This window comes from Aegilops tauschii, chromosome 5, assembly GCF_002575655.3.
Source record: "Aegilops tauschii subsp. strangulata cultivar AL8/78 chromosome 5, Aet v6.0, whole genome shotgun sequence".
NCBI classification, from domain to species: domain Eukaryota; kingdom Viridiplantae; phylum Streptophyta; class Magnoliopsida; order Poales; family Poaceae; genus Aegilops; species Aegilops tauschii.
Window position 1 is genome coordinate 346,487,766 of NC_053039.3, and position 6,486 is coordinate 346,494,251.

The 6,486-nt window shown below is 51.3% G+C and overlaps 1 long non-coding RNA gene across 2 annotated transcripts; it reads right to left on the bottom strand.

The window, feature by feature from the left end:
- Positions 1 to 3,103: 3,103 nt before the first annotated feature.
- Positions 3,104 to 6,234, bottom strand: LOC120965138 (uncharacterized). Of its 2 annotated transcripts, XR_005757415.2 has the most exons (4): positions 4,981 to 6,234; positions 4,363 to 4,441; positions 4,042 to 4,100; positions 3,104 to 3,527 (listed from the first exon to the last, which is right to left on the bottom strand). It is a non-coding gene; the product is annotated as an uncharacterized lncRNA (long non-coding RNA). The 2 variants fall into 2 exon arrangements; XR_005757414.2 differs by having other exon boundaries at positions 3,104 to 4,100.
- Positions 6,235 to 6,486: the final 252 nt, after the last annotated feature.

Sequence of the window (6,486 nt, forward strand, 5' to 3'; positions counted from 1 at the left end):
ACCTCGTCAGGATCAGCGCCTGCACCAGGGGTGCCTCCCTCCATTGCATAGGAAAGCGCTCCCGGCACCCTTCTCGGGCAGGGCTCAGGGGCTCTCTTCTGGAGGGCCTCAGACCTTGCCAACATCATGAGGGAGGCGCTTGGGCACCACTTGGAGGCGTGCTTCATGGCACGTTCCCCTCAGGAGAACACAGGGTGGGGAGCGCCCACCGCTTAGGAGTTCATCACCAAGGCCACCCAGGAGCTACAAGATGCAAGGGCCATGCGCGGCGATTGCCGTTCACCTGGCGCAGCCTCCCATCCAGGCGAGGATGCCGGGCTGCGCGTCTGCATCGACGTCCCAGGGCTCAATAGAGCCGCGTCTCAGGAGCCCTTCCGGCCTTCGCGCGTGGGACGCTGCGAGGGCCCACCGCACAGCTACGTTCGCATGCCTTTTGGCCTGCCGAGCATGGCGTCTGCCTATCAGCGTAACTTGCAGCGCGCCCTGGCGACTCAGGAGGCCAGGCACCACGCCGTCTTGAGAGAGATGGGGACAGTCCTCAAGGAACCGCCTGGACCTACAGAGCCTCCCGAGGCTTAGGGCCCCGGCGGCTCGTGAGGAACAACCCCTTCACCGCGTACCTCCTCGACGTACCTTCAGCTGCCCCAACATCCCTTCATCAACAGAACCAGGTGACATTTTCCAAGTTTATTTAGCTGGGAGCGCCCTCAGGGCTGCATCATTCCCAAGCCGCGTGGGTCCATCCCTGTGGCATGTATCCCTTTTTATGTCTTTAGCTTACCTTGTTGGGAGCGCCCCTTGGGCTGCATCATCCCGAGTCGCTCGGGCCTGACCCAGTGGCATGTATCTTCTCTGCATTTACCTAAGCCAGTTGCTTCCATGCTTAATCTACCTATGACTATCACCTGCTCGATCGTCACCCACCATGGGAGCCGCGCGCCGGCCGTCTTTCTTCAGGATCCTTCGCGTGAGAGGGTTAGGCACGGCGTTTGTGCTCGGGCCCGTCCCTGCAGCGTCGATAAATCCAACGGCTGAGCTCTGTCTGGCGGGCCGGCCCCGTTCACGTCACCTCCTGGGGCCGTTGGTGCTTGGCCTTCTCACGCGATAACCTCAGGAGATTCGTTCGGTGCAGGTTGTCTAACCACCTCGTAGGACCAGCACAACGAACAAAAACCAAGACCAGGCGCAACCCGCCTTGAGGTAGGGCCTCGTGATTCTCGACGCTAGCTCACGAGTGCCCAGATACACCTCGTCTAGCCCTGCCGTGCAAGCCACGTGTCAGGGCGGGGCTGTACACGCCCCGGGGGGTCTCCGCAGTAGGGAGTCCCCTCCCACGCACCAATGGAAGCACCATGCTCCGTGCTGGCCGTCGACACTGCCGAGGAGCGGCTATGCCCGTGCGCAAGCGGAAGCACTACGCTCCGTGCTGGTGATAAACAACTGAGGGCGGCCTCACGGCCGCACCAACCTCAGGGAGCCCCAGAGCTCAACGTCCGGCCTCACCGCAACGCCTCCCCTCGGGAGAGTCGCGCGAGGGGGCTGGGAAAGGGGGCTGCGCTCGGGTCACGCCCAAGCGTACGGCACCCAGCCAGGTCCCCCGGACCTAGTCGTCGCGCGCCCCTCCCGAGCCGAGCCTCGGCAAGGGCAAAGGTATGAAGGTTGTTTGCACGTCAAGGGGGACTTCTGAGCATCGCGACTCAGGAGCCTAACTGGTCACATAGCCCCTCACTCCTTGGGTCCGTCCTGGTCTCTGGTCGGCCCAATGGCGGTTGAGGTATGCGCGGGGCCGGGCTCTGCCAACGTAGAACACCAAACCTATCCCCGTGTCTCCTTCCTATAAGTTGTTTGCGTGTCAAGGGGGACTCCTGAGCATCGCGACTCAGGAGCCTAACTGGTCACGTAGCCCCTCACTCCTTGGGTCCATCCTGGTCTCCGGTCGGCCCAACGGCGGCTGAGGTATGCGCGGGGCCGGGCTCTGCTGACGCAGAACGCAAAGCAAATAGAAAGAAAAATCGCAAAATCTCAAAGCAAATATGACAAGACATATTGTTCTCACAATATCAAATGCAAGTTTAACGCCTCCACGAGGCATGGTGCATGTTGCAGGAATAAAACAGGAAAGGAGCTGCAGGTCATCCCTGAACATCATCGACGCCCGCGAGAGGCACTCCTCCCTTGATGATTTCGCCTTCGTCTTGGCCACCGGCCGGAGCTGCAGGAGTGGCGGCGCCTCCGGTCGAAGGCGCAGAAGCGAAGCCACAGAACTTCTTCAGTAGGGCCTCCACTTGACCTTTCACGGCTGCGGCGGCAGCCGTGCAGTGTTCATCAGCCATAGGCTCCAGCAGCTCGTCAAGACGAGCGCTGGGGTCACGAAGGTGCAGATGGATGAAGACACGCGTTAGTGCAGCTGAAGAAAGGACACAAGCCTCTGCTTCTGCCATGGGACCGATGTCGTCCACGACTTCCTCGAGCGCCTTCACCAAGTAGGGAAGCAGCTGGGCGGGGCCGTCCTCATCGGTGGTCAGCGGCCTCTCCAAGCCCTTGTCATAGAGTGACTTTAGAGCCTCGCGGGACCTCTTCTCAAGAAGCACGAAGGCCGCGCGGTCCTCAGCCAGGACCTTCGCCTTAGCGTCAAGATAGACATTCTTCGCCTCCACCTTCCGCTCCAGCTCCTCCAGCCGGCTGCATTCAGTAGCCTGCGCCTTCGCCAACTCCCCCAGCTCGGCGTCGTGGCTCTTGATGGCGTCCTCCCAGGCCCTCATCTCCTCCTCCTTCGCCTGGCGGCCACGAGCTCACTACAACAGGAACCCCCCTTAAGCAACACAACGATGTGTTGTCGTTTGTCCATATAAGCGTTGCTAAGGTCTACACCAACGGATTAGTATGTGTTGTCGTAGGTGGCGTTGGAAGGATCTACAACAACATATATAAATCCGTTGGTAATCTGAAGAATAATGTGTTGCAAGGCTACAACAGATACATGCAACGCTTCTATGTGTTGTTGCTTGCACAATAGAATAACCTCCTTATATAATCAATTATAACAGCAGGTAGTTTGAATGGCAGTACAAGGCACAACTTCAGGAAATTTGAGAGAGTAGAAATGAACTAATATATTGATTCAATTGCACAATCTGTTACATTGCAATGCAAGTATCATCAGTTAGGAGTACATCACTTTCATAGAAAATACATTTTACATAACATAAAATTTCTAAAAATTGAAAGAATTGTTTTTGACTCTCCTCCAAGTACCAAGCATCAACATATAGGGGGCTTCTGGCTTGCGCCCATGCTAGCCCTACCAAAGCTAGGCTCGCCAAATATTTGGCGGACAAATTCGCCGCCGTCATCTCACCAAGACTTGGAGCAACAAACTGAAGCAGGACCAAAGTTGGCGTCCATCCAAATGCTAGCCAACGCACTTTGCCAATAATTTGGCACGGTGGCTCTCGGCTCTGAACCAAACAGACCCATATTCTCCAAGTATCCAAGTAACCATGTACCGTATTATTGAACTTCTCAACCTACAATGAAAAAACATAATACTATTCTGGCATATATTTGAAATTTGAAGTTAAAAAATGTACATGCTATGCGTTGTACCTAAAGGATCCATATAAAAGTAACCAGTGTGCAAGAAAAGATCATTGGGAGAAACATACAAGCTTATGTATGTCTGACAAATAACTTGGTACATAATAAAACACCAAGCATCGGTGAGCAATCTGATGTACATGTACACTGTGAACAACCATCAACATGCATGTACTACTAACAATTATCCAAAGATCATATTGTATCAACAATGAGATAAATTCAGCAACCAACTATTAGATAAATAGGTTACCAGTAATATCAACTACACAGGGTTCAATAATTCTATTTTCCAAAGGTCTATGCACTAATTAGTTTTGCATCACCAATACTTCCGTACTAATCATGCTTAGTATGGTGCATTAGGATTTAGGAGAAACAAACTCAATGCCAACAGCTCAAAAGTCATTAAATAATCCACCTCACGCAAAACTTCGTACTTACTTGATAACTACAATGTTACACTTTAGGATTTCCCGATCATGAATCAAGATTCTCAGAACCTGTAGAAGCAAAGGCATCATCAGATTGGGGCTTCTCTAGGAAAAAGTAGGAGAGTCCTGTTCTAGAGAAGGTTGGATCCTAGATGTTTACAGAAAAATAAAAAGAAATTAATATGCCCCTCTTTTATTCTTCAAGACAAACCTAGTACAAAAGATGATTACATATTTTAGAAATGCATCAGAGGTGACCAATGTAATGGCTGAACAATCTGAATAAAAGCATAACTAAGTAATGGCTAAACAATGTTTTGTCAGTGCGTACCAGTCCAATGTGGCATATCCTATAATCAAGAAATTTGATCCTTGTCGCCACTTAGCCCTCTAATCATGTATCATTTGTCCTGTCATTGAATAACTGATCATCAATACCTATATGAATGTACAAAATATGGGACTGGACAAAATTTAAGACTTTATAAATAGATATATATATTCGCACACTTAACTAGCAAAGATTCGCTGGACCAGTTAGTGTAAAAATTAAGGATATAGAATAAATAATAATGCTATGCCATAAGAAGAAAATGAAACTTAAACCAGGGGAGAGTGTATCAAGAAATGAATGGTTTCCCCACTTTCTCTGACATTGTAGTAAGGTGTACATATCCATCTGCCCCTGAAGATGCACGCTGTTAAAGCAAGTACTCCCTTACATAATCAGGCAAGGCAAGCTAAATATTTCACCACAATCTTATCTATTTGCGCATCTAGTTTGAAACCTGAGCTGTAGGAGTATTTAGAGATTAATGGCTGTTAGCTGACATTTCGCATGCACTGAAAATGCAAGGGGAAAATTCACATGATGATATACAGGTGGAAAATATATTTAGATACAGTCGACACAAATCTTATCGGTGGCCTGGTAAGTTTTCCTACTAACCTCCCTGTCATGGAGTAGTACAACTCCAGCACGTAAGTGACTTGCAGAGCTCGGAGATTTCATGGTATGACAACCTGAAGCCAATGTCGAGGCAGCCTGGAGCTCCTCCATATCCTCTAGAACAAAGATGATGATGTCAATAGAGTTCATCATAGGTTCAATGCATGTTTTATCTTGATAACGGAAGGGTAAAAGCATTAGCAGCTGAATCATACTTGCATTACGGACTTATAAGGTAATTTGTTTCAGATCCAACCTACAGTCCAGATTAACCATCGACACAATATAGCAGGGCCGGGGTGGCGCAACACTGTCATGCCCGAGCGGGCAGCAGCACACGCGCACACGTGATTTAGTGGGCCTACAGACCATAGGCGAGGGAACCGCGCCGGCCACCGTTGCGACTGGGGTTAAGAATAAATCATTTGTATATATAACATGAAGGTATGGTTAGAAGCCTTGGTGTGCAGCACAATTCATCTATGCGTGCAAATCAACCAATAGGGTACCTGTACATTGTCATTTTTGCTGGTTTGCATTGAAGGTGAACATGTGTTACAGCCAAAACCTGTGATCCTAGTAGTTTGAAGTTGCAAATAATTTTTTCCGCAACGGGATCTTAACAATAAACAGTTAAAGGTGCATGACAGTAGTAGCTATGTTGGAACATCTATCATAGATTACGGCAGAATACAAGGATTCAGAGGAATCGAGCAAGTCCCTCAAGATGTGTGTACCGACGGTGCGATGTTGCTGGCTCCACCTCCTCCTCCCTCTCTCCGTCACTGGCGGCTATGGGATCCGTTTCTCCCAGAGTCAAGTGGTGCGCTCGCGACTTGGGGGAGCTTGTGGCGACCGGTGGTAATCCATGCGACGGGGTTCACGGCAGCATCTGTGGCGTCAAGGTGTCTTCTCCGGGGCGCCGGCTGTGGTGCCGGCTTGCATCGGAGAGGAGGCAGTGGCTGGTGGTGTAGGGATCTGCTGCTCTCGTGTGGGCTTGGGCCCAGATCTGACTGCGGGAGTTCGGCGGCGGCGGCGGCTGCTCGGCGCAGGCATGGCGGCCTGCTACAGGCCTGCAGCCATCGTGGAGGCTGGGGGTTGCGATGGGGCTGGTTGGTGGTGGCGCTAGCAGGTGGTCGTCAAAAAGAATTTGGAGGTGGCGGCGGCAGAGTCGTGGTGATGGAAGTTTGGGCGAGAGAGAAATCAGGCGAGAGGGAGATGGTGGATAGAAAAGTTTCGCTCCATCTTTTCACTTGGCGCGTGTATTTTGATGGACAAGGTACAGGGGGGAGGTGGGTACCGGAGGTTACTCAAGTGCGGGATGGGTGGGTGGTTGAACAAACAACACATGGTATCATATCGTTGGTACATATGTGTTGGTATAGGGGGGTGTTTGCTGCTTCAGCATGCTCATCACGCAGACTCTTCAGCTCGACCTCCAGCGCCCGGCAGTGGTCATGGGCGGCTTCGGTGTCCTTCAGCGTCGCCTCACGATCGGCCGCGGCT